This window comes from Mus pahari, chromosome 12 (genome assembly GCF_900095145.1).
Source record: "Mus pahari chromosome 12, PAHARI_EIJ_v1.1, whole genome shotgun sequence".
NCBI lineage: Eukaryota > Metazoa > Chordata > Mammalia > Rodentia > Muridae > Mus > Mus pahari.
The window spans coordinates 18,004,053-18,022,213 of NC_034601.1; the positions used below are offsets into that span (position 1 = coordinate 18,004,053).

At 47.5% G+C, this 18,161-nt stretch overlaps 1 protein-coding gene across 2 annotated transcripts in view; it reads right to left on the reverse strand.

Annotated features, from left to right (window-relative positions):
* Dgkg (diacylglycerol kinase gamma) overlaps positions 1-7,271 on the reverse strand; it is a 190,731-nt gene extending 183,460 nt beyond the window's left edge. For both annotated transcript variants that reach the window (XM_021209178.1, XM_021209177.1), the window contains exon 1: positions 6,989-7,271. The gene's annotated coding sequence lies outside the window, so the exon portion shown is untranslated. The remainder of the gene's footprint in view (positions 1-6,988) is intronic.
* Positions 7,272-18,161: the final 10,890 nt, after the last annotated feature.

Below are 18,161 nucleotides of genomic sequence, written 5' to 3' on the forward strand. Positions count from 1 at the left end.
GAGAGAGAGAGAGAGAGAGAGAGAGAGAGAGAGAGAGAGAGAGAGAGAGAGAGAAGAGAGCTTTTTCTTTAGCTCTTTTTGGGCTTTCACCCTTCACATTGTGACCAAGGAAAAGTCTCTCCCTGCCCCATATTGATGACTTAGGAGGCTAATACTTAAAGGAGAAGTAGATATTTTGATATGAGTCAAAACCTTCAGAAGAGAAGGTTAGAAGAAGAAAGTCCACCCTGGAGGGCGCTGGTCAGAGCAGAGATGATTTCTCCTCCCTGCTGTGACCTCCAGCCCAGGCTCGCCCCGTCCGTCCGTCCTGAGTAGGTGAAGAGCTCCCATCCCTTAGCTTTGTTTGCTAGTTTAATGTTTTAGTCTGGTCTGTCACTAAACACAGCCTTGAACTTGTGATCCCCCTGCTTCAGTCTCTCAAGCAGTTGGCACATCAGGCATGTGCCCCTGCTCTGGGCCTGGGTTCCTTGTTGAGATAATGACTTGGGACACAATCTTGGCTCCTTCCCCAATCTCATTTTCAATAATTCTAGAAACTCTTAGATATGCCACAAATTAATACATATCTCTTATCATGACTGAACAGCATTCTAGGTCACTAAAGTAACATATAGTTCTAATAACCACAGGACAATTTCTAATCTATCCATCATCATACAGCAAGGGGCCACCACCAGCACCAATACCACCAGCACCAATACCACCAGCACCATTGACAGCATCACCATCAACACTATCATTACCGGTACAACTATCGCCACCACCCTCAGAACAGGTAAAAGTCCTTTATTGGGAAAGTAACTTGGAAACATTTCTTATCTTAGGGGACAGATGCAATCCCCAGAAAGTATTCTGAAAGAAGATGTGGAACCAGCTTTGAGGACTGAAGTTGTGATCTCAAGGAGGTAGTGTGAGCTCACCAAAAGTGGTTTATACCAAACCAACAGTGTTTCTTTAACAAGGATATTGAACAGCAGACCAAAGTGAATATCAGTGATAGTGAATGAACACATTCCCAAGATATTTGACAAGCATTAATTGAAATTCTCGTGGAGGAGAGTACAGTAAGCTGAATAATTTTTCTAAGAACATGCTGTTTAACTACTGAATCCATAGTCCTTGAAGCACACAGAGAAATGCCTGGGAATCCTGCAGTGCTCAGGGTCTGTACTGATAACTTCGGCATCATGGTCATAAATGTTAGATTTGCAACAGCTGGCAGCTGGCTGCAGGAACACTGGATGACAATATAGTTATAAGTACCTTACCAGGTTAGCAAGAAAGACAAGCTAAAGGAGACACCATGCAGAATAAAAGCCAAGGCTCTGCATTTGTATTCCACCTGTCACTTGTACAAAGATGGAACAGGGAGGAAGCGGTGAGCAGGGCAGGGCAGGGGCCAGACTGAAGACAAGTTGGGCAATTTTAGTGGTTAGGAGTCTCAGCCAGTGCTAATGGCATGAATATCTAATTAAATATCAGGAAGCTTTTAGCAGAGCTAGAAATGAGGTGCTCACTTCACTCTGTGTTGTTCAGGCGAGCGAGCACTGCTCTTGGGAGACTCACAGAGAACAGTGGCTGGCTGCAGTGCTAGCCACAGTTCCCTTCTCTACCCATCTATTCAGAGCCTAGCTCTCCTGACACCCTGGGCACAATTTGCACTCTTAAAGGCCATTTACATCTTCAGATTGTAGGGATAGTTTCCCTTGGACCCCCTTCAAATTCACCCTTTTATCCACTTCCCAGGAAGCCAAGAGGGTGACTTGCCACCATCACCACACACATCAATACGAAGGCAAAGCATGCAACCTTTGAAAATTCTGTCTCTCCTACCAGCTTTGCAAACACAGGCGAAGCTACTCAAACAGTCCGAGGGTCCTTGCCCAAGAGGTGGGGTTATTAATGTCAATCAGGCTTGTAGTGGTGATGTGGATATGTGTGAGTGTGTGTGTGCTCATGTGCACCTTACTGAAGGGCATGGAGTAGATGCAGAGACCAGCCCTGCCTTTGCTTTCCTTTACATTCCTTCTCCCTTCCTCTGGGTCAGACTCTGTGCAGAGGACGTGTAGAGAAAACAAGACAGATGCAGACACCCAATTTGTACTCTGGGGTGCTGGGCTCTGTGCACTTAGGGGGATTTCTTCTTGTACATTCTCTAATGTGTTCATCAAAAAGCTGCCCCCAGCACTTACATGCAAGAAATATGACCAGTGTGACTGAAAACGTTAATTGTGTTTTGCTTTGAAGATTTAAATAAGAATGGGATGAAAGCTGACACAACTCTAGATCTACCTCAGGCATATGCACACACCACACACACACACACACACACACACACACACACACACACACACACCCCATGCTGAGTGATTCACCAGAGCAGAATGAAGATGCTTTGAAAGAAAAATGTGTACACAACACCCAGAACAGTGCATTGGACAGTCTTACTTGTCTTTCTATCTACCAGATTGTCACCTATGTATAAACATCAGGTGCTGGGGATATGGCAGAAGCAGGCATAGCTCTGCCCCCAGGGAGCCTGCGCCTTACTGAAGATAAATGCAAAGAGGAGTCTTCACCATGGTGAGGTAAGTATACGCTGTGGGCTGCTGAGACCTCTAGCTGCCATGCACAGGAGGGGAGGGATTTTCAGAAGGCCCTGGCCAGAACCAAGCTGAGTCTTGCAAAAGTTGATTTCAGGGTGAGACCCAACTGATGTTTATTCTGTGTGTGACTGAGCCAACTGCTGGTAGGAGAGGTAGGTACAAGGCGAGCACGCTCTAAAGAGAACCCATGAATAGGGCCAAGTTGTTTTCTTTTAAAATTGCCCTGTTCCTGTATGGTGGCACGCTGCCTGATTGGGTTTCTTTTGCAACATTCTCTCTCTCTCTCTCTCTCTCTCTCTCTCTCTCTCTCTCTCTCTCTCTCTCTCTCTCTCACTCCACATATGTGTGTGTGGTCAAAAGTCTCCCTAGCTCTACTTTGAAACATGGTCTCTCACTGTACCTGGAGCCCACTGTTGTTGCAGCCAGGCTGGCTGGCCAGCCAGCCCAGGGACGCTCTCCCTTCTCTCTCCACATCCCCAGCACAGGGATTATAGGTACACACCACGTGCCTCTTTCTTTTTAATGTTGGTGGTGTGATCTAAACTTAGTCTCCATTTTTTACACAGGCATGGCAAGTGCTTTTCAGATGAGCATCTCACCAGTCCATAACCTCCTAAAAATTGTCTTATTTGGAGTTATTTTCATGGGACTTTTTTTTTCCCCCCTGGGCTGTGTTGCTGTTGTTTGATTAGACAAGCTTTATTGCTTATAAGTACTGTTGGTTTTGTTGTGATATTCTGATACTTGATAGAAACATAGAGCTCTGTGTATCTGGCCAGACTATGAAGAATATAAGGGACTAACATAAGCCTATTGAACCTGGTTGTGATGGTGATGTATGTTTATAAGGGTAAAGATGACTCGAATTGTTGTGTGAAGATGTGGGATATTATATACATTCATATATTTTATACAATAGTTTTATGTCTTCCAAGTTAATACGTGACACTCAGACAAAGAATTGTATAGCCCACAGACATTCGTGTAAGTTTTAAAGCTAACCATGGATGTAGAGGCCTGTAAACCCATCACTTGGGAGGCTGAGGCAGGAAGTTTACAGGAAATTTGAAGCTAGGCCACTCTACATTAGTGAGACCTTGTCTCAGAAAACAACAGCAATTAATAATTATAGTCTTATATGAAACGGTTTCCACCTCCATATTTGAGGGTGTGGCTTCTCTCACCAGGCTGGGGATGGTCACTCCTGTGGCTTTGTCCTGTGACACTCTGAACAATTCTTGAGTAGCTAAGAGTTACCTACTCAGACTGTGGCAGAGCTGCCTCCCGGGAAACGGAAGTGTAAGTCAGTGTAGCTCTTTTGTGCCTATAAGGAACAGTGGCTTCTTGTGTATCTATAAGGAACCTCCAATTAGTCATGCCCTCTGGCTTGGTGATTCTCCTTCTGGGAATCTACCTGAAAGAAGGAACTGGAAATGAACATGGTAGATTTTGCCCAGACTTATTTGAGGTTGCTGAAGAGAGCACACAACTTAAATAGCTAATGGCACAGTAATACCCAGCTGGGAAATGATGCTGGTGAGAGGGGTAACAGGGACGCTTCCTCAGGGTCAATGAACCTGGGCTGGCACTGCGGCTCTGCCACTGGAGCGAGTCACCTGTGCCATCCTAGAAAAACGGGGTTGATAATAATAACACCTATCTCAGAGGGACTTCCTAGGACTAAATGACATAATGAAGATAAAATGATTAAAACCATGCAAAGTACATTTATTAGGTTACCTACAAATGCTAGCCCTCTATGGAGCGTATGCTTTCAAGGCATAAAAATAGACAGAAGAGAAATATGTCAATGTATTAAAAATGTGGGGTCTAGGTGGTAAGAATCTTGGGCAATATAATTTTTTTTTTCTTACTTTTAACTTCCCAAATTTTCTGCACTGGGCAGGAACTACTATTATATTAGGAGTATATCATGATGTTGTAATACAATATGATATTTTTAACAAAAGAATGTTACCCGCAATGAAACAGCACTTCCCCTTTCTCTTCCAGGGGAGGAACTGGGGCCAGCCTTGGCAGACTCGAAGTCTCACAACTGCTAGGTCCCCAAGGAGGGACAGGATATGTGGGGCGGGGGATGGGGGCCCTGGGTACTTGTTGGTGAGGTGTGTGGTGGGCAGCAGAGAAGCTGGGGTCATAGGAGTTTCTTCCCCCTTCCACTGGAGGAGATGCTCCATTCCAAGCTACTCAGATGTTTATTTTTTTTCCCCCTCATAATTTTGGTTGATCTGAACAAGAGACTACATTAAAAACATCAAGTGAATAGGAGCTGGGGAGGTGGCTCATCAGTAAAATGTCTGCGGCTTGGGCACGGCAGGTCTGAGTTCCAGTCCTCGCACCGTGGTGCGCCAAGCAGGGCAAGGCAGCTGTGGTTCAGCACCGAGAAGGCAGAGATAGGAGGGTTCCCAGGCTTCGTGCCCAGTCGGTCTGGCTGAATCAGTCGGCTCTGTGTTTAGTGAGACCCTGTCTCTAAAAATAAGGTGGAAAGTGACAGAGGATCCACTCCCCCCCCCCATTCTCCCTCTCTCTCTTGTGCAAGCACATGCACACAACATGTATACAAATCGGGAGGCATGCACATAGAAGCATGAAATACATACACACAGATATTGAACATGCACACACAGGCGTGGGGCATGTACATAAACACAGAAACATGGGACATATATACACACAGACAACACACACACACACACACACACACACACACACACACACACACACACACACCACCACCACCTTCAGATCTTTCCCGGAAATGGTAATGCCTAGGTGGCTGGAGTTACAAGTTAAAGGGATGGGGGTGGGGTGGTGCTTAGATCAGACCAGAGGCACCACAGGAAATTAGCTTAGTTGCAGCTGTTTTATTTAATGAGTATAATTTATATTCAAAGTGGAATTTCTGGCAAATCCAACCCTTTAAGCAAGAAACATCTTCCCATGTTAGGGGACACCGATAGTCTGAGAAGGTTATAGTTGTAAAACAATCTCTCTCTCTCTCTCTCTCTCTCTCTCTCTCTCTCTCTCTCTGTGTGTGTGTGTGTGTTCGAGAGTGGTTTCTGATGTTTGCCCTGTGAGCCAATGTCAGTCCTTCAACCCTTTGTTGACTGTGGGGATGCCCTGTGCAAATGGATCCTGAAGCTGCGTTTTATGAACACTGAATCCCAGGCACTAAGATAACAAAGTCGATGTCCCCATCCAGACCAGAAGAGCAGTTTCCAGTCTTGTGCCTGACTACTGGCCCTCATGATGTTTGGAGGTGGTTGTTGTACATCTCTAGATCTATGATGTGTCCCCTAAGGCCCTGAAACGAAAGCGTGACAAACAGTTCTCTCAGGTCCTTCTCCCCACAGGGAGGTCATCCGTATGCTAATGGGGCACGGACAGATAATCTAGTAGCCTGGACAAGTGAGTCCACAGGTCCACCCAGCACTCCTGAACGTTACTGTGGTTCAGTCACAAGTCACCTGGCCCCTCAGCAGATCCCCCGACAGCCTCCTCCCTCCATCCCCGGCGACTGAGGGAGGGGGTCTCTCCCGCTACCCAGCTACCCAGAATTGCACAGCGGGACTGCTTGCATCTGGTGCTTTTCTTCCCTGTCCACAGCAGGATGGAGGCAGAGCCCCAGAATCACCTGTAGGGCTTTTAAGAGCTCCATAGCCCCCTCCTCAAATTCTAGTTTACTAGTTCTGAGGAAAAAGACATCAGGAGATATGTGTGTGTGTGTGGGGGGGGGGTCTTGAGGAGTTCTTGTATGCCCCACAGCCTCACAGCCCCACAGGTGATTCTGGATGTTCCCCTATCGAGATAACAACACAGACAAGTCTTGTGACCCAAAAGAAACAGGCCGATCCTAGATTCCCACGACGCTACCCCTTTTATTTGCCAAGGTGTCTGTATTCTCTTCAGCTTCTCTCTAAGCCCACCACCCTAGAGGCTTTGAACTTGGAGTGTCCCAAAGTCTCAGGACCCTGCGAGACTGTCAGAGGCTCTGGCGGCCAGACAGCAGAAAGACATTTCTGCTCCGGTTCCCTGTGCCGCGCTCTGGATACCCTGGAGTCAACCTAAGAAAGGATGACATTTGACCAGTTGCTTCAGCAAATTGTCCGAAGCAAGGACGCTTGTCCTCTGCACACCTTCGCTTCTGCACCGACCACATAGGGAGGGGGCCCCACCCTGCCCATTCCACTGGCGCATCCCCTCTGGCCAGGGTTTGTGGCAGGTGGCGCCGTCATGATGAGCGCAGGGGCCTCGTCTGCAGCTCCCTATCGCGGGACCCACTCTTGCTTTACCCTGGCTCTCCAACTTGCTGCCGGGGTCCCCCCAAACTGGTGATCCCTGGTTCGCGGTCGCGGTCTTACCTCACCATGCAACACTTGGTTGCGCGCTTGCCGGGGGCGCTCCCTCCTAGCCGCTTATTCCCTTACTTGGGAGGAAAGAGGAACCGAGAGATAGAAGGGGACCGAAGCGGGCGCCCGGGCGTTCTCCCGGTGCAGCCCTCTCTGGGGCGGAGACATCAGGCAGCCACCAAGGTTGGCGCCCCAGGGTCTTCCGCCTCCGCTGCTGGAAAGGGAGGCTGCCTCTGCTACCCGCTACGGCACTGCGGCTCTGCACCCTGTCCCTCGCAGCATCGCAAGTCCAGCTGCCACTCTCGCTGCGGAGCCCTGCCCCCCGGGCGCAGTGCCCGCCCCCGCCACACACCCGCGCGCGCAGACACACGCGCCCCCCACAAACACACGAGTGCACACACATAAACACGTGCTGCGCGCACACTCGCACACTCACGGATGCCGAGCAGTTCGGTGGGAACCTCTGTACGTGATCAGGGCATTCCGGGCTCAGCAGGGTCAGAGTGCTGGTTGGTGGCTGCGAGAAACCAGCTAACATCGAGGTAGAGGACATTACTTGAAAAATACAATGTCCTCTGGCTGTTTACTTTCCTTAACCTAGAAACCTAGGGGTCTGGGCTGCACAAATATTCCAACCAAAGCAAAGAAAAAATATATTAACATAAAAATAAATCAACAAGTTCTCTGATTTCTAGGAACTCGGTGTCTCTGATGTCCATTGTCATCGGTCCCGTCCAGAAGGACATTTCTGTCAATCTTGACCCAGTGACAGCAGATTGGTGATTATTTCTCCTCTGCAGGAGGAATCAATCTAGCTAGGCAGAAAGATGGATGGGTAAGGTCTCAGGACTAAAGATCATGATTTTTCTCCTTTGTCTTTGCATGACATTGAGTTGTCTTCTTACAGGACAAATAAAACACTTCTAAAACAAACAAAATACACATGCACAAGAAAAAAGAGAACTAGAAAAAAAAGTAAAAGTAGAAAATTAGAGAAAATGACGTGGGACTGAGGGTAAGGCACAAGAGGCTGCAGTGGCAGAGGCACGGGGACCTGTGGGACCTTCTCTTTCCATGACGCGGGTGTCTGCGTAGGGTGGCGGCCGCCGCGATGTTATTTCAACAGAATGACTTTTGTCCGTTTCACACCACATTTAGAATCACCAGGAGTTTACTCTCATCTGTAAAATATGTGGAGTTCACTCGTTTCCACAGCCAAGTATTCTCTTCTGCCAGTGGGCAGTGGAGGTCCCTGTGTGGAACTGAAGCCAAGAAAAGCTTTCTGCAGAGCGCAGAGGAGCAGGGGACTGTGTGTCTAGGCATCTCGGGAGGAAGCTGCAGACGTGACTGTTGAAAAGCACTGAAGGACCCAGTGGTTAACTCATCCCTGGCCACTAGCAGGGGGTGATGGAAGCAAGACAGAACAGAGGTCCTGAGAGCTCTTACACTTCCTTCCCCATCATGATAAGGGTAAAACCAATAGATGGATGGATGCTACCCTGTGCTCATACTTCATCCACAATCCACTCTTTAATCCACGTCCCCTAGGTAGCTTCTCAGAGCTGCCCTCAGCCAGGCTGACACACTTGGTGTGAGGGTGTTCTATAACACATGTGTGAGTTTGTCCTTCATCTTCTTGTTTCCATGTCAGGTACTGACTTACTCATTCTGAAAATATTTATTAAAGTTCCTGCTATCTTTTCAGGCACTTCCCACTGATTCCGGTCATGGGCCTCACCTGGGAGAAAAGAGGAATGGAAAGACAGAAAGGGCTTAGAAATGTTAGTGTTCTGTCTTTTTGTGCCTTACCCTCACTGTACACATGCTCACAGAACACAGGCTTACTATATACATGTTCACTGAGCACAGGTATAGTGTATGTATAATCGCAGAGCACAGGCCTACTGTAAACATCTTCACTGAGCATAGGCTTACTGTATACATGTTCACTGAGCACAGGTATACTGTATATATAATCACTGAGCACAGGCCTACTGTATACATCTTCACTGGACATAGGTTTACTGTATACACCATCTTCACTGATCTTAGGCATACTGTATATGTCTTCACTGGGCATAGGCTTACTGTATATGTCTTCACTGATCTCAGACATACTGTATACATCTTCACTGGACACAGGCTTACTGTATACATCATCTCCACTGAGCTGTAATCTTACTGTATATGTCTTCGCTGTGCTGGGCTGAGTGACTGTGGAAGATGCAGTCCTTCTCCTCTGAATTGCATCCCTGAGGAGGGAACCACAGATGCGCACGTGTCAAAGAAAACCATTTGGCTCTCCCTAGTCCGGACTCATTCTAGAGAAGGCTAACTTGAAGGAGAGCCTGGATAGGGAAGGCATGGCTGCAGGCAGGAGTCGGGACAACATGGAGTTTTCTGTCTTTGTCAGTAAGGAAATAATAAGCTTGATAGCATAAATGGGGAAGGCAGGCAGAAGTAGAGTGTAGCGATCCAACTTGGCATGCTGGGGAAGTTATTATATAATAATAAGAAACTCTGCAAAGGGTGCCAAGCAAGAATTTGGAGAACAGAAATGCTTATAAAGATTGGTAAATAGGTGCTTGTTCCTATAAAATATGTTTATGAAGTCAAAAGTGTTCACCAAAGGGTTTGTGAATAGATTCCTTTGGGGGATTCAATGGTGGTGCTGAGATAAACATCTAAGCAGATACAGGGTACTTACAGTACAAGAAGCCTTGCTGACAGGGGCTAAGAAGTGGCTGCTTGAGTTCCACTCTAGTGACATGCAGGAAAAATGTCATAATGAAGGTCAGAGCAGTATGGAGGGCATGAGAGACAGGAGCAGAAAAAGAACAGCTAGTCTGATAAAACAAAATGTGATGGGGCAGGCTGGGCATGGGGTCAGAAAGATTAGTAGGTGTGTGCCTCAAAGACCAGGAGAAAAGGACACTTTATACAAGAAGGAGAGGAGGGGGCTGGGAAAGAGCCTCCAATACCCTAAATTCCCTGCTTGGAGTGGACACACACAGTGAGGTGAGGTGGACTCTTTTCCTTTTTGGCATGTACATGTGCATGTGCATGTTTTTTTTGTGTGTGTGTACTTGTGTGTGTATTTGTGCATGTGTATATATGCATGTGTGTGTATACTTGTGCATGTGTGTATATGTATGTGTGTGTGCACTTGTGCTTGTGTGTGTATTTATGTATGTATGTATGTGTGCACTTATGCATGTGTGATATGTATGTGTGCACTTGTATGTGTACTTGTGCATGTGTGTATATGTATATGTGTATGCACTTGTGCATGTGTGTGTATGTATGTATGTGTACACTTATGCATGTGTGATATGTATGTGTGCACTTGTATGTGTACTTGTGCATGTGTGTATATGTATATGTGTATGCACTTGTGCATGTATGTGTGTATGTATGTATGTGTGCACTTGTGCATATGTATATATGTATGTGTGTGCATTTGTGTGTATGAACTTGTGCATGTGTGTATATGTATGTGTGTGTGCACTTGTGCATGTGTGTGAGCACTTGTGTGTGTGTTCCTTTTTTTCCTTCGGACAAGAGGGTACTAATGAGCAAGCTGGAAAGTGTCTGATGCCAGCTTTCCTGAGGCAGGAGGTGTCCCCCATTGGAGTGGTATGGGAAGAATGATCTCTTGCAAGGAGCCACAGCCCAGGTGGCATAGGTGCCTCACTCTACAGCACCTCCAATCCAGGGGATGATACCCAACCCATGTACCTCTTGCCTGGCCACGAGCCCAGTCTGCCTGGTACCGCCTCCCTGAGGGGTACCCTCTCTCCAATTTGCACACAGGCCTGACTGACTGCTAAGCAGTTTGCCCAGGATGAAGCCAGGATTTATGGAACACCTGCTGCACATGCAGATGCGAGGTGAGCTGGAGGAGTCTGTGAGCATCTCTGTTCCTAGGTGACACTCTAAGATACACTGTGAATACAGAGGAGGAAGCTGGCATCTCTCTTTAGAGGGTTTTCAATCTGTGTCAGCTATAAACAAACAATAGAAATGGTTAAGAAGCAAGGGACAAAAGAGAGAATCAAATGTCACATTGTAGAGAGCAGGCCCTCAGTGTGACAGAAAGCACCGCTCTGGGCTTCCTGGAGGAGGAGGGCAGAGTTTAGGAATGTCACCTGTATTCGTTTTCAGTTAGAGAGGAAGCTGTGAGTGGGACCAGAGTGGGTTTCAGAATCTGGAGGCCTTTTTGTGCAAATTTCCAGGCCCAGGGGCTTCCCTGGTGGCTCTTCTTGTCACAGAGCTCTCTGATGAGTCACCCTTATTTCTGAGAGACAGGGCAGTTTCGGGTGTTTAACTGGCTCAACACGCTGCATTTCCTGAGCCTTCAGTGCTGGCAGCTCACGCTCACCATGTTGCTCTGGGAACACATCATCCGAGCCAACAGCTGTTGCCTGATCACCATCTCCACAGCAAAGCGAGGGCTGAGTCAGCCACCTGTGTCTGGAAATTTTTAAGTCCAACTGTCAGTGACAAGCAGGCTGACAGTCGACTCTCTGAGTCTGGGCTACTAAGCACAAGGCAGCTCAGTGGTTGGGGATGTGAAGTGGGTTTGGGGATCCTGGGTTATCTTGCTAGACCTCACCTTTGTCACACAGTGAAGACTTGGCGTTACAGCAGATAGGCACGCTTGCTTACTTCACAATCCACAGGATCTTTCTGTTTTCTCAACTGATGGCGGGGGTGGGGTGGGGTGGGGCAGGAACTGGCTTCATCCATTCCTAACCTTGCTTAACCTTGACTTTGGTGACGACAGGGCTGCCTCCAGCCCGTGAGCTTCTGGGATGGAGATAGTACAATTGCAGTCTTGTCGTGAGCGGGACTCACAGATCGATCCTCAAGCATGTGGGCATATCACCCTCTCCGTGGGCTTCAGGGTTTTTGTTTTATGGGTAAAATGAAGAGTTTAGAAGTGGTCTCTACCACCATTCCCGGCTCTTGTATTCTGTTAAATATGGTCACTGGGCAGTTTTCTAAACACTGTTGATGGCTTGGGAGGGACCCTCTAACGTGGCAACCTGGAAAAACCTTCACAGTAGCACGGATACACTTGGAGGAAAAAGAGCATAAAAAGAAGTCAAGGACTGAAGGGTAAGAAATAGATTCAGTAGAGCTGAAAGATGCAGGTCAGGGCATCTGAATCCACACTCTCTAAAATGATGCAGGCTTCCATCGGCTTTGTTTTGTTATTACTCAGCCAGGGTCTTGCTTGTAGACCAGGCTAGCCTCTAATACCCAGCTCTCTAGCCTGGGCTTCCAACTGCTAGGACTACAGGTGTCTGCCACCACGCTTTCTCCTTTGTCCGTTTCAGAAGTGCTGGGTAAAGACAAGTGATTGAAGATGGAAGATGGTTTCTTCCCCGAAACAGTCTGGAAGGAAGAAAAATGCTGAATTGTTATTATATTCGCTCTTTTGTCTGCTTCCTAAGGAGCATCAATCCAACTCAGGCCAGGGACTCTGTCTCTGTGGTCTTAACAATAGCAACTTCAAAAAGTAATTTAGAATAGCAATATTTTTTTTAACATGAAAAGTTAATAAAGATGCTGGCCCAAGTTCAGGACTGACTGCAAAACTCTTTCCATGCCTGGAACTAACTCTGCGGTGGCCCTGAAGCTGCCCACAGTGGCTGCCTTGGGAAAGGTGATGGAGACACCTACCGACCTGAGATCCCATTGTGCTTATTGTCTGCAGGAAGATGGAAAGGGAGGTGTGAGGGGAGCATGCGAAAAGGGAAGGGAGAGCTTTCACCTTCCTGAATATTTTGAGCAATGAACTCTAATCATCCTGCTTTCGTGGGCTGGTAAAGAGGCTAATTTTGGTTCACTGCATGACCCCGGATCTGCCTTCTTCACCACCTGATCAGGAGCTACTGCAGTGGAATTCCTCAGTGAATCTTCAGGGAGGAGGTGGGCTGGGGAGGGGGGGGTGGGTTCATGTAGAGTGTCAGGAAGCTCCCCAGGGGAGGAACAGGTCCTAATTCCAGAAATGGCCTTAAACCCCAAAGCCTGCCTCACCACAGAGCTCTCAAGAGGATCGGTATGCTCTTTAGAATTACCAGCTAAATATTTCTTTATTTATTGTTAACTGATTTTGGGAGGGAGGGACAAAAAAATGTCACAGAAAGCGAGGAATCAAGGGGGCCCTTGGTGTCCCCGCCTCCCATCCATTCTTCCACTCGCTCCTGCCACAACTGCCGTGCTAGTTAGGATTTCTATTGCCTTGACAAATAACATGACCAAAAACAACGTGGGGGAGGAAATGGCTCATTTCATCTGTAGGTCTCCGGCCACACTCCATCACCGAGGGCAGTCAGGGTAGGGACACAAGATGAGAACCTGAAGGCAGGAGTTGATGCAGTAGCCATGGGGAATTTCGCTTACCAGCTTGCTCTCCACAGCGCGCACAGCCTTCTGTTGTATACAAAGCAGGTCTACCTGTCCAGGAGCAGTGACACTCCCAGGGAGCTGGGCCCTCCCACATCCATCATTAATCAAGGGAATGCCCCTGTGAACTTGCCTTCTGCACTCTGCCGGAGGCACTTTCTCAATTGCAGTTCCTTTTCCCAGATAAACCATAGCCTGTGTCAAGTTGACAAAAGGAACCGGGACAGTTACATCTGATCGTCCTCCATGGGTCCAAAAGTCCTCAGAGCGTTGGATGCCTTGTCCTGAAATAGCTGTCACCCCACTTTGGCATAGGCATAGGGGTAGAAGAAAAGTCACTGAGCAATCTAACACAGTGTGAGCCATGTAGTAGCATGGTGAATGATGTTGCTGTGGTCGCTGCTTTATGGTAAAGCCAGCTTTTCCTGAAAGGTGTTCAAGGTCATTCGTGAAATAGTCTTAGCTTACCCATCCACTCAGGCTGTAGCTTCATCTTCTAAACACACTTCACCTACTTGTTCTGTCTTCTACTCAGAGGGTGCTGGTGACTGGAATCGAAGACTTGCTGTCTTGTGCCTACCCCCTGTTCTCCCTCCTCTGCATTCTCCTCCCCTTCCTCCTAAGTTCTTTCTTAGGTGAGAGTGCCTAAATCAACCCAGAGGGAGGCAGTCATCCTCTTCGCAATGCCCTCACTGATCAGGATCCATTCTAGGGCTTGCAGACTGCCTTGCACTTTGGTTTGCCCATGAGTACCTCATGTCTGTCTGCTGCTCTGTCCCATTGGAGGGACAGCCAGCCATGGCGCTCCTCCCTAGACTGTACCTTAAGTACTTTCCCATGGCACTCCCAGGGCTGCACACAGGAGAGTGGTGAGGATGTCAACACAGAACACTGGCATTACCTTTCTAGGTAATGCCAGTACTTTTCCTGGTAGGGAAAAAGGAACATCTGTCACTGGGCTTCTACTGCATGCCAAACATCTGTGGTCTTGTGCACAACTGTCTCAGGACTTTGCTTTGCAGGGGATGGTGGCTTGGGATGTCCTAACCAGTAGAAGCCAGTCAGATGTAGGGATGGGGGAGGGATTCTCTACTTCCTCTAAAGGTTTCTCCAACTTTGATTTTCCTTCTACAGAATTTATGAACAACTTTGTCTATATTATAGGAAATTGGCTTATAATTGCCTGGCTGCTTCTTTATACTTTTGTCTTGTGATTTTATAGGTGTAGAGTTAGACTCTAATAAAAAACTAAGTGACTATTTATTCTTTTTCTCTGTCTTTCTCCAAATACATTACTTCAGCAATGCCACTCTTCTGAACATGGACCTAGAGTAAATACTGGAAGAAAAGTGTGACAGAGATAAGACTCAGGGAAGAGGCCATTTCCCAACTCCACAAAGCCCTGTCTAGTCTAATCGCCAGCACCCCAGGCAGCTTGGCTATTAAATGAATGGTAGAGTCTCTTCCATCTCAGGTCTGCACTCTTCACCTAACTCTCTGGAAAAGGATTGATGGTTGCTTGCCTCAGAGAGGCAGCATTATCCCAGGTGGTGGCAGTGTGGTCTCCTCTTCCCTGGCTATGCCGCTCATATGGGCTGTAAAGACTTATGGCCTTCCCTGACACGCTGATTCTGCCTGACTCCAGGAGAGAACAGAAATCTGCCTTTTGAACAACACTGGCAGGTGGCTATGTGCTCCCTAAAGCCAGAACACCAATTTAACTGCTTCCAGTATTGTCCCTTGACCAGAGGCTACTGTGGAACCTGACACACTTGGTACATCTGTGTTGTGATGTTTAAGGGAAAGCAAGGCCCTCTAGCTTCCTTCTGCTGTTCTCTGACGATCCTCAGGTTAGAACTATGCTGTCAGCCACCCTTCTGATCATGGTTTATGAGAAAGCGTATCAGAGTTACTATTTCATAAACAGACCTCCAGAACACAACGTGTTCCTAAGTAGGGAACTGTCTGTGTTTCAAAGCTTTTTGTAGCAAATTTGTCTCTGAGAAAAAAAGATTTTTACAATTGGCCCTAGAAGGATGTGGACCAGGGACTCTGCGACTCTCCAAATTGCCTTCTCACAGATGGCTGGCTAGTTTCATGGATTGCTTGTCTGCAAGTTGTTTCTAGGTGTTTCCAAGAGTTTAGACAGCTTGGGGTACTGAACTCAAAGGTGTAGGGAGTAGACATTCTCATTTCCAAGTGTGTTTATGTAACACATGGCAGAGTCCTGTGCCACGGCTTCACCACTGCAAAGTCAGACAGGTGTGTTGCTCTGTGCCCCAGAGGAGCCCACAGGAATGTGGTGGTGAGAGAGGCGCTGCAGCATACAGTCTAAAAGGAAGAGAGCCAAGCACAAGAGAGGGATCTCAGCACCCTGGCCTAGCCTCCACACATCCATTTCACAGACTGATACCTTCTTTTGCTTTGAATGAACTCAACCTCTGCTGGGCTAAGGATGCAAAGCAGCCAGATAGTCCTTTAGTATATGTAGCAATTGCCAACTGCTCATTTCCCAGGCTGAAGTGTGGGCAGAACTAGAAGCCAGGGGAATAGATGTAAGACAGTAATAGAAAGATGGGAGGCAGAGGGCATTCTACTTCCTGTCTGCCCATAGACATTTTGTTTTGCAGACAGAGCCTAAGCTTGCTCCCATGCCGTGCCCTTCTGTTAGTTCAGGTTTTATCCACTGTAATCCCAAGAAGCAAGCATACCTCTTCCTTCTGAGATCTTTTCTGTAGAGACCTGATGCTACCCTCTCTTCTCCTCCTCTCCTGTCTGGGAACATCGCTTATTCATTCCGAGAGCCATTCAATAAACATGTATTTTGCAAATGTTATTGGTGTGATTACTCGAGTCAGGCCCCTCCACCTGCCTTTTCATGTCACAGCATGACCTGCTGACAGCTGCAGATGCTCAGGTCCCAGGACTCTCCCAAGTGGCATGCTAGAAGTCATGGTGTTCATCTCTGCCTGACCCAGCCATATCTCTTGATAGCTCCCAGACCAGCTGTAACCACTAGCAAATGCGGTAGCTTAGGCCATCCATTTCTAGGCTGGTTATTTAGTACTTACTAGCAGAACATACCAGCTGTACCCTTCAAGCAGTGCTGGAATCTCACACTGAGCTGAAGGTATTGCCTAGCTTCTGGTTCTAACTGGTGGATAACCGGCCTGCTCTTCTGTTCTGAGAACTTCCTATGAGCTCCTAGGTAGACACGCCTAGGGACTCTCCCCGGGCCTTGTCCTTCACTGGGTCCTTTAGAAGAAGCTCTTTTGAGGTGTTAGGGGTGAGAACTTCAGGGAGCTGATTTCAGGTGATAGTTCCCCCAGTGGTATAGAGACCACATGTGTGTGCTTGGGTGCATGCATGCACACATATGCAAACACACACACACACACACACACACACACACACTCACAGACACACATGCATGCACTTGCACACGCATATGCACAGCCTCTCAAATGTTTCCCCCAGACATATTGTCAGTGCACAGTGAACTTGTTTCTTCCTTGGGTGCAGAGGCAAAATCTGAAGCGCATCTCTATGTGCTTTAGATTTACCTCTTAATCTCCATGTTGGCTTATTAGAATTAACATCCAATTTAACTTCCATTCCATGACCTTTTAACCTAGAAGTGACAGGCAGGTATTTGCTGTTTGCCCTGTCTCCTTGCTTTAGGGACAGTGGACAGAGATGCAGACGAGCCCCTCAGTTGATGGCACCCAAACTACGGACACGCTCGGCTTTCAGTGTTGGACTCTGAATGCTGCTTTTATTGCTTCCTTCTGCTGACAATTAAATTTCACAGTCATGTAACAGAGTGATTGATGCCGTTTAGCCATCTGCATTTTCTACTGAATCTCTAATCCCTTTTGGAATCTTAACACTATTACAAAGGAAAAAAAATGAAAAAAAAAAAAAAGTCAGGTATTCTGTGCCTATTGTGGGTCCGGCTCTGTCTTGAGGGATACATCATTTCATCCTCTCCATCACCCTGTAAAGAAGAGGCAGGATCCTCAGCTGAGTCAGGCGATGTGCCTAAGGTCACCTTGTGGAGTGCAGTGACAGGAGGATGCTGTGTCTCCGGGCATCAAGGCCTGGCTCTTTCCATTTTAAGTCTCTTCAGACAAGCAGGATATCAAAATTCTACTTTTTCCACAAACCAAGAGGGGTTCCACAGAGCACCTTGGGTGGGTGGGTGGGTGTATGTGCAGAGGATGGTGGGTAGTCATTGTCCTTTCTGATCTGTGGAGACAGAGCAGGCTCATGGGTGCAAGGATACCCTGAGCTTGCCAGCTGAAGCCTGAGTAACCACTAGTGAAGCTGTGCACCATCTTCACTGTGCCAATCACCTTATGGAGTCTCGTCTCACCCTGGCCCTGCAAGGGAAGTACTCACATAACTACTCTAAAGATAAAAGAATGGAGGATGAAGAACCCACCTAGCTCTGCCAAGTTTGCCCAGCCAGCATTGTCTCCTGGGATTTAAGCTCTAAACTGTGGTCCTTCTGCCCTGCTGAGTCCACTTAGAGCCCCAGTCTCTTTCTCTCTCCTGTTGTCGACCACTTCCGGGATTCCTTTGTGTACCAGCTATCACGTTTCCATTTCCACTTTGTTGTCTTTGCTTAGCATGTATTTACCTTCATGCTTCCCCTGACATTCCCCACCATCTTTTTCAAGATGTTCTTCCCCATCCACCTCAAACCTGTGACTCCTGCTGTGGTTTTGTAGTGACTTCTTAGAAACAGCAGCAGCATTTCCAAACTCAC